Raw genomic sequence first — 15,317 nt, forward strand, 5'->3', positions numbered from 1 at the left:
TGTGGCCTGGATAAACTACTGAGCTGAATCTAAATAACAAGCCGTACCTCTTAACAAATGAAAATTTTCCCCACAATCGACGGCTTAATCAAGCACGCCAAAAACATATATGTAAAAATAGGTGATTAATTATATTAAATGAAACAATAACAAGAAAAATAGCAAAATAAATAAATAAATATATCCCTCCACCAAAGCAACAATGTGACAACACCATATATATATATACGCACAATCCCTCCCTTGTTCTTGTAACATATAACAAACAACACGAATAACAAAAATGAATGAGATACGGAAATGAATGGTCGTGAACTTGAGTCCGAGTAACAATTGTCCTGAATGCAGATGACTGGTTAACTGATATGTAGAGTGTTTCTATTTCCCGTAACAAAATGGAACAGCCTCACCATGAATCCTCGATGCGTGGTGGATGATGATCCGACCCTGGGGTCTCTGGTGATGAGGGTATTGGAGTAAGTCCGGCGGAATGAAAAACAAACTGGATGCGCGATGTGGAATACAGCAGGTACAGATGGTTCGTGGTCGTGAAAATGAAAGTCTCCTTCTCTCTCCTCTCTCCCTCCTCTGTTCCCACCTGACTGTTTATATAGTCCTGTGCCGGATGTAATTGATTATTATACACAGGTGCCTTCCATAATTAAGGGGCTGCGGTCTCCCTCCATCATCCGTCCCCCCTTTTATTTACGGGGATGATATTCGCTGATGCACAAACGGGACGATGGAAACAAAACGCACACAATACTAACATTGACAACACTATTACTATGTAGCCCCGCTACATTCCCCCCCCCCCCCCCCCCAACCTTGGACAAGGGAGGGCTGAAGTACGGCTTGATATTGGCCACATGAATAGTGTCAGGCTTGGAGTTAGTGCCGATACCCCTTTGAATTTGGAAATTAACTGGACCAGTTTGTTTCATGATTACTGCTGGACCTAACCATTTAGGCGCAAGCTTGGCGGAGAACCGCTTGCTGGCATCCGAGAGGTGGTGGGCTCTAGTCCAGACCAAGTCTCCCGGCTTGAAGTGCGCTTCCTTCCGCCGGGCATTATATAACCGGGCATGTCTGGATGTCGATTCCACCAACCTCTGTTGGATTCTCCGCCGAAATTCTTCTAATTTTAAAGTGTTATTATGGAGGGTGATTTGTGAACTAGGGGCTCCAGGTAAGAGTCGGTCGAACGGGCCCTTTCACCTGTGGCTTCGTGCACCGCGATGTTCAGGGCAAACAGGAGCCATTTATCCCAGTCCTGATGGCGTTCACCCACATAGGAGGCAATCATGTGCTTCAGGGTCCGGTTCACTCGTTCAGTCATGTTAGCCTGGGGATGGTATGCTGTAGTAAGATTTTTCTTCACTCCCCAGCTTGTATAGAGATCATCAAGGACTGAACTCGTGAACTGGGGACCCCTGTCCGAGATGATGTTCTTCGGGACCCCCCAGCGGGTGAATATCTCATTCTTCAGGGTGGAACTCACCTTGCTGGCACGGACATGTCAGTGCAAATAGCTCCACCCACTTAGAGAAATAATCCACTACCACCATCAGGACAGTCTTTCGTGAGCTGGTCATCGGGAATGGCCCCATCAGATCGACCCCCAAAGTCTCTCCCGGTCCAACTGTGATAGTCGATTGCAACATCCCTGATGGTTTACCAGGTGGGTTCTTCAGCTGTTGACACATGTGGCAGTTTTTCACGTGGCGGCAAACATCTGTCTGGACCGATGTCCACCACGCCACCCCCAGAATCCTCAGGAGGGTTTTCGTCCGGCCAAGATGACCACCTAAAGGGCTGTCGTGAAAAAAGTTCAAAAACTCGGGGATGAGCGCCTCCAGGACCACAAGTTGTTGTTGCAGGCCCCCCAAGGATGATGGAACAGATCTATAAATAACTCCCTGGAGGTCCACAAAGTGTACCCGGTCGGTGCGCTGGTTATCCAGCTCCTTCCGAATATTTTGGCAGAAAGGGCTGGAAGCTTGTGCTTGGGCCAGATCATAGAGAGTACTAGGTAGTGATGGAAATACCTTCTTTGCTTCTGCCAAGCACACCATCCCCGAGGACTCTGATGCCCTAGACAGAGCATCAGCTACAGCCCTTCCGGTACGTCACCTTGAAGGTGAAATTCTGGAGGCGCAGCACCCACCTGGTCAATCGGGAAGATGTCTTCGGGTGATTAAACACCCAGGTCAGAGCATGATGGTCTGTGTACACTTCAAACTCAACCCCTTCAAGAAAATGCTTCCATTTTTCCACAGCCCACACTACCGCCAGGCACTCCTTTTCTGCTGTTGAGTAATTGAGCTCGGCGCCGTGCAGTGCTCACGAAGCATATGTGATGACGTGCTCTTCCTTGTCCTTTTTTTGGATGAGCATGGCCCTGAGCCCCAGGTTGCTGCCGTCAGTATGTACTTGAAAAGTGAGCCGTGGATCGGGCTGGGCAAGGACGGGTGGCTTCTGTAGATGTTCTTTCAGCTGCTCGATGGCGTCCTGGCATTCTTTAGTTCATTCCCATGGGACATCCTTTTTTTTTAGCTGGTTTAAGGGAGCCGCTATGCCAGCCAACCGAGGGATGTATTTATGGTACCACCCCATCAACCCCAAGAAACACTGTAAACATTTTAAGTCTGTGGGTGTGGGGTAGTCTCGTATGGCCAAAATCTTTTCTGGGTCTACAGCGACCCCCTCTGCAGACATGATATGCCCGAGGAAATGGATTTGGGGCTAAATGAAGGTACACTTTTTTGTGTTCAGGGTGAGGTGTGCTTGCTGGAGACGATGAAAGATGGTATCCAAGTCCTGTAGATGCTGTTCTATTGAAGGGGAGTAAATAATAACATCATCGATGTACACAAAGCAGATTTTCCCAATTAACCCCCTCAGCACTTGTTCCATGATCTGTTGGAAAGTGGCACCAGTGTTCTTTAGGCCAAATGGCATGGTTTTAAATTGGAACAAACCCTCAGGGGTAATTACAGCCGTCTTCATTTTACTCCCCTCATCCATCTGCACCTGCCAATAGCCACTGTGGAGGTCCAATGTACTAAAAACAGCCGCTCCATGCAGTAACTCAAGTATTTCATGAACCAGGGTCATGGGATATGCGTCCAGGTTTGTCTTCGCGTTCACATCCCTGTAGTCCACGCAGAAACGAAAGGTGTCATCTGTTTTCTTCACTAGGACTACAGCGGACGCCCAGGAGGAGAAAGATGGTTCAATTGTTCCCTCGGCGAGCATTTTGTCTTGATGCTGTTTAATAATATCCCTCGTCAGTGGAGAAACCCGATACGCCCGGTGTCTCACAGGGACTTCGTCGGAGGTATAATTCATGTGGGTTACCCCCCATGTGACTCCTAATTTCTCTGTCCATAACCCTGACCACTTCTTCAGGACCGGCCCGACCTCTTCGGGTTGTACCTCCACTGGGGCAGCCGCCGAGGTTTGATTTTCACTCCTCACTGCTGCGTAGAAATTGATTCGCTTCAGACTTAAGTCTTCCCTAGGCTTATGTACAAAATCGCATACCCCTTCCCCTGGCACCGTATACCCCCTGGGACAGAGATGAATAGTCATCTTCATAGTTGTTAAAGAATCTAGCCCAAGGAGTAACGGGACAGACAGGTGCCGGTCATCCAGGACATAGGTCTCCATTTCCCAGGTGGTGGACAGTACGCTGTACCTCAGGGGGACTCTGCCCAAAGCCTTGTGTTCACTCCCATCCGCCAACAAGAATTGGACAGACGGGGCAGGTGTTATTTTATCTGACGGTCGGCAAATCTTCCTCCAAACGTTATGTCTTATGAGGGTATGATGGCTTCCTGTGTCAACCACCGCATCCACCAGCCACCCCCGCAGCGACACTGGGACGATCAGGAGGGACGTACTTGCTTGCATGATGGCGAGATCGGCTTCCGACCGGCTGTTTGGCTCGCTGGGGTTTTAGGGGCTGAGTTTCTCGTGTACTGGCTTGAACTTTGTTCCAGTACATTTTTGAGTTTCCCCAGTCCCGTTCCACTTGCGAGCCCACCTTCACCAGGTCCTCCACCGACCCTACAAACCCCCTGAGACCCCCAGCTAACCGTGGGTTACAGGCATTAAGGATGTGGCGGACCACCTCTTTTTCAGACATAGCCGGCCGCCACTTCAAACACAAAGCCCGATATTCATAGGCAAAGTCCCGGATGGATTGTGCTGGAGGTTGCACCATGGATCGCAGTTTGTCTTCAAGTTCGGTCTCATAATCTTCAGGAAGAGAAGCTGCGAGGAAAGCTTGTCGAAAGGATCCCCAGTCCCTGATGTTTTTCTTTGCTGTCAGCCACCAGCTGCACACTGGTTTGGGACAAAGACACATTTGTCCTTGATTTGCCGATCTGCTCCACACTTTAAGATTACAAATCAAACAATTCAGACGTGAGTCAAGTGCACACTGCAGACTTTCATTTAAGGGTATTCAGTCACAAAATGTAGAAATGACAACACTTTTTATACATGGTTCCCCCCCCAGTTTCAGAGCACGGTAGTCTTTGGGACAATTGGCATCACAGGTGTTTATGGGGTAAACATAACTAGAGAGGTCTCAACCTTTCAAAAGTTTCAGAGAGAAATGGGGTTGTAAACCAAAACCAAAACTGTGTTTTTACTCCAAAATGTTACAGCTTATGGTAATGATTTTGGCATATTTTTTAGGTTTGGCCCTACTTACAGAGACGACGGCAGTGATTCAATGAAAACAGTGGTGGGGGGTAGGGGGTGTAATGGGAGACCAACACAAAAATTGCACATGTCTATGCCTACTTGCACTTTGTAATTAAAATATTGTTTATGCAAATGCATGCTTAACGGAGTTTCACGAATATCATTGGGGAGTCAAAATGATAGAGCCAACACCACATTATACTTCGAAACAGTTGAATGGATGCTCATGAAATTTTGCATTTATATTACAGTTAATCCAACTTAACATATGGAAATGATAGAGATTCAAATGTTTCATCATGAATTGGTTTAAACAGAGGGCACAACATAAAAAACAATAGTTTTGCCCAGCTTACATGCAGAATCAATGATTCAATCATTTAAAAGGCCATTCTAATTTATTAAGGTGCGATTACACATCTATATTCAAAACCATACTAAACCAGGAAATACAGAGGAGTAGCTTTGATGTTTCCAATACAGCAAGGAGTTACCACTGTGATCCAATCATATACAAAAAAAGAACAAACTCCTGAGAGCTGAGAAATTGATAGAGAGGCAGTGTAGATGATGGATGGCACAGTTGCATGTCAGCCAGCAATGACGAAAGGGGCAACATTTAAAAAACAAATCAGTATTTGCTTTCTTACCTTAGCCCATTTTACAAATATGCCTGAGTAATGCCAGGTAATTAGGGCTAGTAGTGAAATATGTTGTAATGTCAAGAGCCATTTTACAGCAGATGTTCACTACATATGTCTTAGACACTCTGTCAATGGTCACTGGTCACAAAGAATGAATCAGTGGGCTGTGAGTTGTCATATTAATCCTCCAACGATGGAACTACAGGTTCAAATGATATTGTTTCTTGCTGTGTATTCAGAGAAGGATCTGCATAATAATCTTCAGATTTAAATGGAAAAGTAAACCTCAGAAAATAAAATATTTCACATTTTATCTTGTTATATTAATTAATCTGCAAATGTGTCTAGTTATGTACAGTTAAGCTTACATTAACATTGATCCACAGAACAGAGAACTCCCGAGGCTGGTCTCAGCTAAGTATGATGTTTGTGTGTTTCCCCCACTCTTATTAATTACAAAATTATTTCTGCCAGTAAACGGGAACAGAAGGACAGCACTGAATCAGTTATGTTCTTTGTTGCATAGTTGGCAGTATCTAGTGACTTTACAACCTTCGACATGTTTAAGAAACAAAATACCCCTGCACTTCCGGAATCTAGAAAAACATGAGGTGCATTTGTTCTAGTAAGGCTGATATCCACCACCAGGAATCTGGTTCTTGGGTGATACAGAAGAGATAAAAAGATCAGTCATGAAGTAAAGAATACAGTCTTAAATTCAAGAAACAAAGGATACAATGCAAACACATTCTTCATTAAATTTACAATAACTTTATAAGAAATATGGTGATTCTCATAATTTGTAGAAGTACTGTGCTGTCAATTAACTTTCCTATGCATTGTTTCACATTTCACTCCATCTGCTCTTTTTTCTTTAAGTCTTATTAACTATGTGAGTAGCAAGGCTGCACAATTTTTATTTTTTATGAACATTGCTTAGCTCATGGAAAGAAATTGTTTAGGTTATTGCATCCTGCCACTTTGTAGAGGAAAGCCACCTACTGGCAGGGGAGATAAATTAAAAGTTCAAGCCGTAATCTCACCTTGTACTGTCCCGTAGGCCATGACTATAATTTAGATCCTTTCAGAACCTATTAATGAAATATATTAAAATGAAGGAAAAAGTAACATTTAAAAGGCTCATCAATGGCTCAAATGTAGCAACAAGAAATGTGTTTTTATAAATATTGCTATCCATATTTTGATACAGAAATGGGCACAGTGGTGAATACATTCTGTGACACCAATAATGAGGAAACAAATGCTTCCTTGTCATAAATTCTCTTCCATCATTTTCTCAACATACTTTATCCTGGAAATATTTGGCATCAAGTCAAATTCAGCCCTGGATATGACAACAGTCTGTTTTAGACTTAAACATGACTTAAATTAAAAGACTCAGTTTAATTCAAAACATGAGAGGAAGCCAGAATAGTTACAAAAAAATCCCACACATCCCACACAAATACTTCAAATCTAGGTCACTGGAGTTGTGAGGCAGCACCACTAAACAGTGTCTATAATAAATGTAATTGTGATAATAATATGACTAGATTATTACTGAGTGGCAGTGGAAATATTCCTGTTTTGAGTGTTGTCTTGGTCTCATTTGGCCTGTGTAATGCTTGTACATTTGTATTTCAGACATGACAAGTGTTAGGATTCTTTCATAGTAACATTTTGGAAGCATAACTTATTACTACAATCTCTCCATCTGGGTTTATTTTTACCATCTGGTTATATTAGATTTTACTCATTAAATCAAATAGATGAATATTATTGTGCCTGAACAAGAAAAAAATAACTAGATTGAACAGAAAAGGGGATTTAAAATTGTACCAGGTGTAAAAAGAGCTAAGCAAAAGATTAGTCTGAAGGCAGACAGGATCTAAATCATCCACAAGGCAAACATCAAAGTTCAGAGAAAGGTTTTTTAAGGCTCTGTAGGACAAAGTAGGCATTGTCCATGCTGCTAGGCTTTAATGTCACACCAAGCCTGTTAAGGCAGCAGATTTAACAGATATTCAGTTGTGCCTCCTTGTCATTTACTTCCAAACTAAGTGACTGCATTCCAGCTTTTACCAGGAGCTGCCTATACTTCAGTTGATAACAAAGGTGTAAATCAGAGTTGAACTGACATCTTTGCAGAAGACCCCCTCTGCAGACCTCTTGAATCAGAAGGAACGAGATGGACTCAATCAAGAACAAATAGCTGTAAATCAATAAATATCAACTCTGATGGACAGAAGAATTCACCTATGAGGAGACATTGATTTTGTAACTGGAAGTGACTTTAATCCAATTAGGAGAAGTTATACATTCCCATAACTCCAAATAACATCGGACATCATCTTTGAAAGACGTTGTAATCCAAGACTATTTATCAGTGTCAAGATAAATTAGAATGCTAAATAACCAATAAATGTCCAGCCTATTCTATTGTCACCCACGTGGGAGTAGGGGGACATTGTATGGACCAAGCAAAGGTAATTCCACGCCAGGCCAGGGGGTGGCGGGGTCCAGTAAATCTTCTCCTGTTATCTCTACAGCCCAGTTGCAGGAAAACCTATCTAATTCAGTGCTGATGATACCGGTTCTGGCACCCAGAAGAATGTCACTTCCGGTGCCCAGAAGAACGTCACTTCCGGTGCCCAGGCTGATGTCAGAAGGACATCATTTCCTAGTTCCCCTACATCACGTCCGGTCTGATGCCTTAAAGCCGTCATCTTTTCCAACCCTCGTCAGTTCTGTTTTGGACTCATTATTGTGAACAGCTCTGTGCTATTTAAAAAACCATTTGCTGCCAGGAATATTATACGGGTGGCTGCCCCAAACCTTTTTACGTGTGTCGAGTCTGTTCCTTTTTACACAATATTATAAGTTTGTATGTCTATTCTGTTTTCTCCCAGTCTTATATGTCAGTATATATGCAGTTATCATATTTCTATAATTCTTGTGAGTATCAATAACTTGTATTATTCTGTTGCTTAAAATTAGTGTTTTTTAGTTACCTTGATGTAATTCTAAATGCCAGAGACCACATCCTACAGCAGTGAAATGTATGATAAATAAAGTAGAAGCCTTACCAAATGATTTAATGATTTACTGGCACTGCCAAAGGCATAACCAAAAATTGATTAAAACAAGTTAAATCTCTCCAACTTCCCACATTATTATGACCATCCCAGGGTGAGCAAGTTAAAATTCAGATGCAAAAGGCAATTGTGGTAAATAAAAATCTTAATAACTTGTTAAATAAATAAAATAGCCAAAAGAGGATAATGAAAATTACAATAATCTATGCCATATACAGTACATTGGACACAGAACAGATTACATGATTTAGAACTGCATCAATCATCAGCAATATAGTGTAGTGTAAAACCATGTATATATTTGGTGTAGTAGGAATTAAAACTTTAGTTAAAAATGCAAAGAAAAAAAACTTCTACAAACCAAATGTGCATGTTTTGTATAGGTTGAGAACACTCCCAGAGTAAAAAGAATAATCCAAACTGCCATTGTATAAGAAAGGTGAGAGCATCTGTAAGAGAACTGCAAGCTCTGTAGAGGTGATTATTGTGACAAAGGAAAGCAGAAACTACTTTTAAATCACAAATCAGGATAACCTTGTTCCCTTTACAAATTCAGCATCACTTGTACTTAAACCACATTACCACAGAACTATAAAGCATGGAGTTCAATAAAACACTTGTCTTTAAATAGCCCACATTTCTTGCCAATGTCCCATGTACCATAGAATTACTGAGACAATAAACAATTACAAAGCAAATGCTTTATTATCAACTATCTACTGAAACTTCAGTGTGTCACATACAAGAATTACTCGATATATAAATGTTGCAATTGTGTATCCCCAATAAGATTATAGAAATAGTTTTTCAACTACTTGAATACAATTTTTTCTGGATAAGTATCAGTCACATTTTACTTCTATTCATAGTAGAGAAACCATTTTAGTTAAAGTAGTCAAACACTTATGGATTAATGCTGAGGAAAATATATATGTCTTGTTATATATCACTTCTTGTTATATTAGCACTTGATACCATTGATCATGGCATTTATGTCCAGCCAGGACAGAAAAATAAGGCAGATTTCTTTGAAAAGGGATCAGAAGATGAAGCATAGTCTTACATCAGGCCAAAATTTGATAATGACAATTACACTAAGCAAATGTCTTAACCAATACACAAAGCAAACATGTAGTCAAGGGCTGAAAACCTAAGACTTTAACCAGCATTTTAAAATAATGCACACAATTTTTGTTTATGTTCACAATCTCAGAACATCTAACAATGTACAGTGCTGATGTTTAATCTGTCTCATCAGTGATGTCACATGCAGCCATCAATTCATAGCAGCCCCAAAATAACAATACACAAACACTGACAAAGCCCATGAAAAACAACAAGGTATTTCATGTAATGTGAAATATTTCCAGTAACAATAAAACAAAGTTAAGACAAAAAAATAAAGCTAAAAAAGTGAATTGTACAAGGTGGCACAGTGGAACTGTAGTAGTACTGTTGCCTTGCAACAAGCAGACCAGGATTCCCTGGAACTTCCTCCATTGAGTTTGCATGTTTTCCCCATGTCCATGTGGGTTGCCTCTGGGTGCTCTGGTTTTCTTCCACAGTTTGAAGACATGCAGATTAAGTGAATTACCATTGTTAAATTGACCCTAGGGGGTGTGTGTGTTCACCCTGTGATGGACTGGCATCTTGTCTTGGGGCCTCATGTATAAATGCACAAAAATGTTTTGTGCGCCTGTTTCAACGCTCACATCATGATGTATAAAAACTAATCTTGGCGTAAAGCCACGCACATTTTCACGCCAGCTCAATCCCTGGTTTTCGCAATTTCTCTGCTCGATTTTGCAAACTGGCGGCACCCAGCATCAAAGCAGTGCTATTGTTCCAGTGTGGTTTCCCTTTCTTTTTTAGATCCACATCCCTGACGCGGCTTTATCAAATACACTGAAATTAACTGCATATCATTTATTAGTTTAAGGTATCTGATTGTAATTAACCTGTAACAATATAATGGTCCACGGAATGGCCAAACTATTCCAAATACCATAGCTACTTTAGCGTTGTTAGTCTCACTACACCACTCGGAGTATTTATCCCACTGTATCTGAGTGTGGAATCACAGCTCTACAGCAGCTGATCGGAAAGAGAATTATCAGTATACAGCATCAAGCACATACTTCCTCAGCCATTCGTACAATCGATTTGAACCTCTTCCATACAGCAAATGTTTCAGAACCTTTCCTGTAGGGACCTTGTGGTTTAAACGCACTCAATCAGTCCATCAAGTGCTCCAGGTAGAACTGTTTGTACTTATAAGTACAATTACCTCACTGTAAACTTTCGATATTATAATTATAATATTGCACAACCTGAGACACTTTATAAAACGCGTATTTACATATGATGATGACTGGCTTCTAAGTCAATTCTAAGCGCTATCTTCTTGGAGCTGTTGATATCATTTTTAAGATGAAATGCAGCAAAGTATGTTTATTACATTATACAGATAAAATTTTAACATAATTTAAATAATCTATATTGTTAATAATTAAACAGGTGAGGACACCGTGGACAGCAGTAGTGATGAGGTCATGCCCCGTTCAGGGATTGTTCTTGCCTCACGCTGTATGCTTGCTGGGGCTGGCGCAACCCTGGAAGGATAGATGGATAGAATAATTAAACATGTACTAAAAAGATATTTCAATGTTCCTTAAAAGTTTTGAAGAATCTGCATTCTCAGCTTACAGATGGCTTTAAATTTATTACAGAGCTGATTGTGTGGTGATTAGTTACTTAAAGAAAGAAAAATAAGGATAGGAATGGGGGGTTAGTATCTTTGAAAGAGACAGTACTGCTGCAATAAATTATTTCATGAAAGGTCACGCACGGTGCAACAAGCATCTTGCAGGAGGCTGGAACAATCTCTGGATGGGGCGCCAGTTCGTCACTATCACTGCGCCACCATGTTCCCATGTTTAATACAATTCCTATCATCATGAAAATGATATCAACTATACATCTTAGTATTTAAATTGTTCAGCAAGTTTTGATATCATGAATGTAATGTTTTCTGTGTCCTGTTGGCATAAGAGAAAGCCCGTTTAAGAAGTACATAGTGATTCATAGACATAGAGCACATAGAAGAACACATACAAAACAAAGCATTTAACGTGCTACTTTAGTTATGATGGGACTTAAGAAACTAGTAAATTAAACGATTTTAAGATGAAGTTTATGACGTTCTGCTTTAATGACAAAATAAGCTACGTGATTAAAATGGAAATTTCGAGATTAAAGTTGACATTTCGAGCTTTTTTTCCCCACTGTGTCCCTATTTTTTTTCTTTTCTCTGTACCCTAACAAGCTTCCATCTGACACTCAGACAGTGGGCTACAACTCGCCTTTTCACGTTGATATCTGACAACTTCTTTTTTATTTTGGGCACTATGCAACTTTGTGAATGTGAGCTTTCGAGTTTCTCCAACACTCTATGTCACTCGATCAACTTCCTTTTGATGTTTATACCACTGTTTAAACCATCAAATAGTAAGTTTTTCCTTTCCTCCACTTGGTATTCGCTGAAATTCTTCTATTTTCCCCCCATGCTTTTGCCATTGTCTTTTCATAGAACGTTGAACTTAAGGACTATTTATATTAATTTGCATATTCAAAGAGGCGTAATTCTGGGAGGAGAAGGGGTGGGATGGCAGGCGCGTGCACGTGCGTTACTTTTCACACTGACTGGGATTTATGTAGCGGAAGAACGTGGAAGTTGGCGTACGCACAGATTGTTGCATGTGGATTTTTTTGTGTGTACACACAGTTCCACTTTTGTCCATACGCCATGTTATAGTGTGAATTCTACACACGCCGTTATGCATGAGGCCCCATGTGTTTTTCCTGTGTTTTTCCTTGTTTATGCCGGATGATGGCTGGGATAGGCTCCTGCTACGCTGTTCTGGATAAGCAGGTTATGAAAATGGATGGTTGAAGACTACAAAATAAAGTGACTAGCAAAGGGAATGTGAGGAATTGGAGCATATTGTAAGGATGCCCTGGGTGGCCCACCAAAGAGCTGCTCCTGGCATGTCCAACTGGGAGGAGAACCTGTAGCAGATTCTGCATATTCTGGAAGGAATGTAAGTCTCAGCTGGCTTGGGAATATCTGGGAATTCCCAAGGAAGAGCTGGAATCTTTAGCTGGATACAGGGAAGTCTGGGTTGACCTGCATGACCTGCTGCCACCCAGGAAAAGTGGTTTCAGAAAATGAGATAAAGCCCTCAAAAGGAGAAAAAACTTTCTTTTAGAAAACAGGATAGCAAAGAAGAAAAACTACCAAAGTACATATATCATAACAGACAGTGGGTGAGCCTTTCTGCCAGCACCTTGAGTTGGTTTCACTCATATATAACGGGAAGACCATTCTTTGTTAGTTGTAGCAATTTTATGGCAGTGATCAATAATTTAATGTATGGTGTGTCACAGGGATTTGTTTTGTCTTCCTTATTATTCTCAATTTTACATACTCCCATTAGATCTGAAAATTTTAAAACTTAAAATGTATCACCATAGCTATGCAAATGTCAGACAGATTTATTTACCAATAATCCCAGTTGATCCTTAGTAGTAATTTTCTTGAAGCGAAAAAAGGAAAAAATGAAATTTGAATAATTAGCAAACCTTAGTAATTAACTAGATCATCTAGCAAATATTACAAGTAAGGCCAGAAGAATCTTGATGTCATTTTAGATTCACAAATAAATTTCAAATCACATATTAAACACATCACTAAGACAGCATTCTTTCATTTAAGAAACAATGCACAATTTAGTTCTCTTATACAGTATAACTGCATTAGTACATGCATGTGATGAGAGTGGTTTGTAGTGCTGAGCATTTTAAATTAAATAAATTAATCCAGAGAGAGCAGGCTCCAGGCAGGCACAGGTGTACGTGAACTCATGCACAAGCTGCTCCAGGGTTGACTGAGGCACTTGGCTGATTGTGTATTCACATGCAGCTTTGGGTGAATCAATCGGGTGTCTCATTCGCACCTCAGAAGTCGCACCTGCTCACAGCTTTAAAAAAGATTCTGAGCAAGAGACAGAGAGGAGGGAAAGGAGAAGAAAGAAAAGAACAAAGGTTAATGAGTGAGGCCAGGTTTATACTTCACGTGAAACAATGCATGCTCCAGCGGACGCTTCTGCTACACAAGCATTTTACTGTTTATACTTTCGCGCATACTTTTTGTAAATCTGGAGGAATCCACCACGAGATATTATCACTGTGAAAATAGGTTCAGCTTCGCTGTGTTGTGAATTGACTGGAACACCCACTAAATTCCAATGACACTTCACAGCAATATCTCTGAAAAGGATGTTTAATGATTACATCCATCAATCCAGGGATGTGTCCATTCCAGCAAGCATTGGGCATGAGGCAGAAACAATCCCAAACAATGGGGCCTCAGCTCCTCGTAAGGTGAACAGAAGCACACACATACACTGGAGTCATTTTAGCGGCACCAAATCCCCAAATCTGCATATCTTTGGAAGGAAACCAGAGCACAGTGTGGAAACCCAGCAGGAAAACATGTAAACTCCAGGCAGGGAACACCAGCGACGTGACTCCCTGCGAGACAGCAGCACTACAGCTTCGCCACCGTGTCACCCCTATATGTGTAATTATTAACAGTATTCATTATTTAAACGAAATTAACAATTTATCTGAAAAATGTAACATACATACTTTAATGCATTTCATCAAGAAAGTGATATCAAATATAAATCTAAGGATTCTAAATGTGCAGAGAGTTGGAATATCATACATTTATTGTGTTCAGTGTGGTTATTTATTGCTGTTTGCCGCTGCTGTCAGGTCAGGAGGAAGACCAAGAAAAAAAAAGACGGAACAAAAGATGGTGTATGTGAGACTTTTAAAATGTATTGTGTCATTACGATCGGGAATATGCGACTCTTGAATATAAAAGCCCACGAATGCATCTGTATGTCGGCATTTTGCTTCACTACATTGCACTATTCATCAAACATCGAAGTGCGCACATCAATCCCTTAGGATTCTCATACCGACTTTCTGTCACATGTTGATAGTAAACAGACTCTGACGTCATGTTCCAACTTTTATCACACTGCGTCCCCCAACTTTTTGCTGGTACTGTAACTCACGCATGCGTTGCTTTAACTTCTGAGGACCTGCTCAGAGGACGTGTCCAATGAATGCTGGGAACGTATGGAAGCCATGATGCATGCGCATGTGTGTTCTGAGTGTGAAGTATAAATGAACCCTAAGTAATGTATGGGCAGAAACGTGAAGGACAGGTGCTGATATAGGGAGGAGGCAGGCTTTCAGGGTTGGTCCTGAGAGGAACACAAGGCCAGTGCTCGAGGGACTGAGTACGCTCGTGCTAAACATACTAGGGAGCAGAAGCGACCATTCAGAGTGGGTTCTCCAGTAAGGCCGAAGAGTGGCAGCAGGAGATGAGGTAACAAGGCACGGTGCAGCACCTTGCACTCACCAAAGGACTGGAGGCTGGGGGCCCAAGCCAGGATTAGTGGTTGAATGCGCCTGTTGTGCCACAGAAGCAAGAATCTTATCTAAAAAAAGAAAATCTGAGCATATAGTATCTCACCGATCCTAGTATCATTACACTGGCTGTTTGTGACATTTAGGTTTAATTTTAAAATACTTTTAATTGTATAGTATGAAATGATCTCAAAAATTGAGCATCTTATACATGTATTCTTGTATCTTATACATGTATTCTCTTATATATGTACTAGGGGGTTCGCCCCCTGCTCGCTTCGCTTGCCAATCCCCCCGCGTCTCTGCCGCTTGCGTTGTAAAGAGGGGGGCTGAACGCACCCCAAGGAGATGCGGTCGC

Source organism: Erpetoichthys calabaricus, chromosome 1 (assembly GCF_900747795.2).
Source record: "Erpetoichthys calabaricus chromosome 1, fErpCal1.3, whole genome shotgun sequence".
In the NCBI taxonomy this organism is placed as follows: Eukaryota; Metazoa; Chordata; class Cladistia; order Polypteriformes; family Polypteridae; genus Erpetoichthys; species Erpetoichthys calabaricus.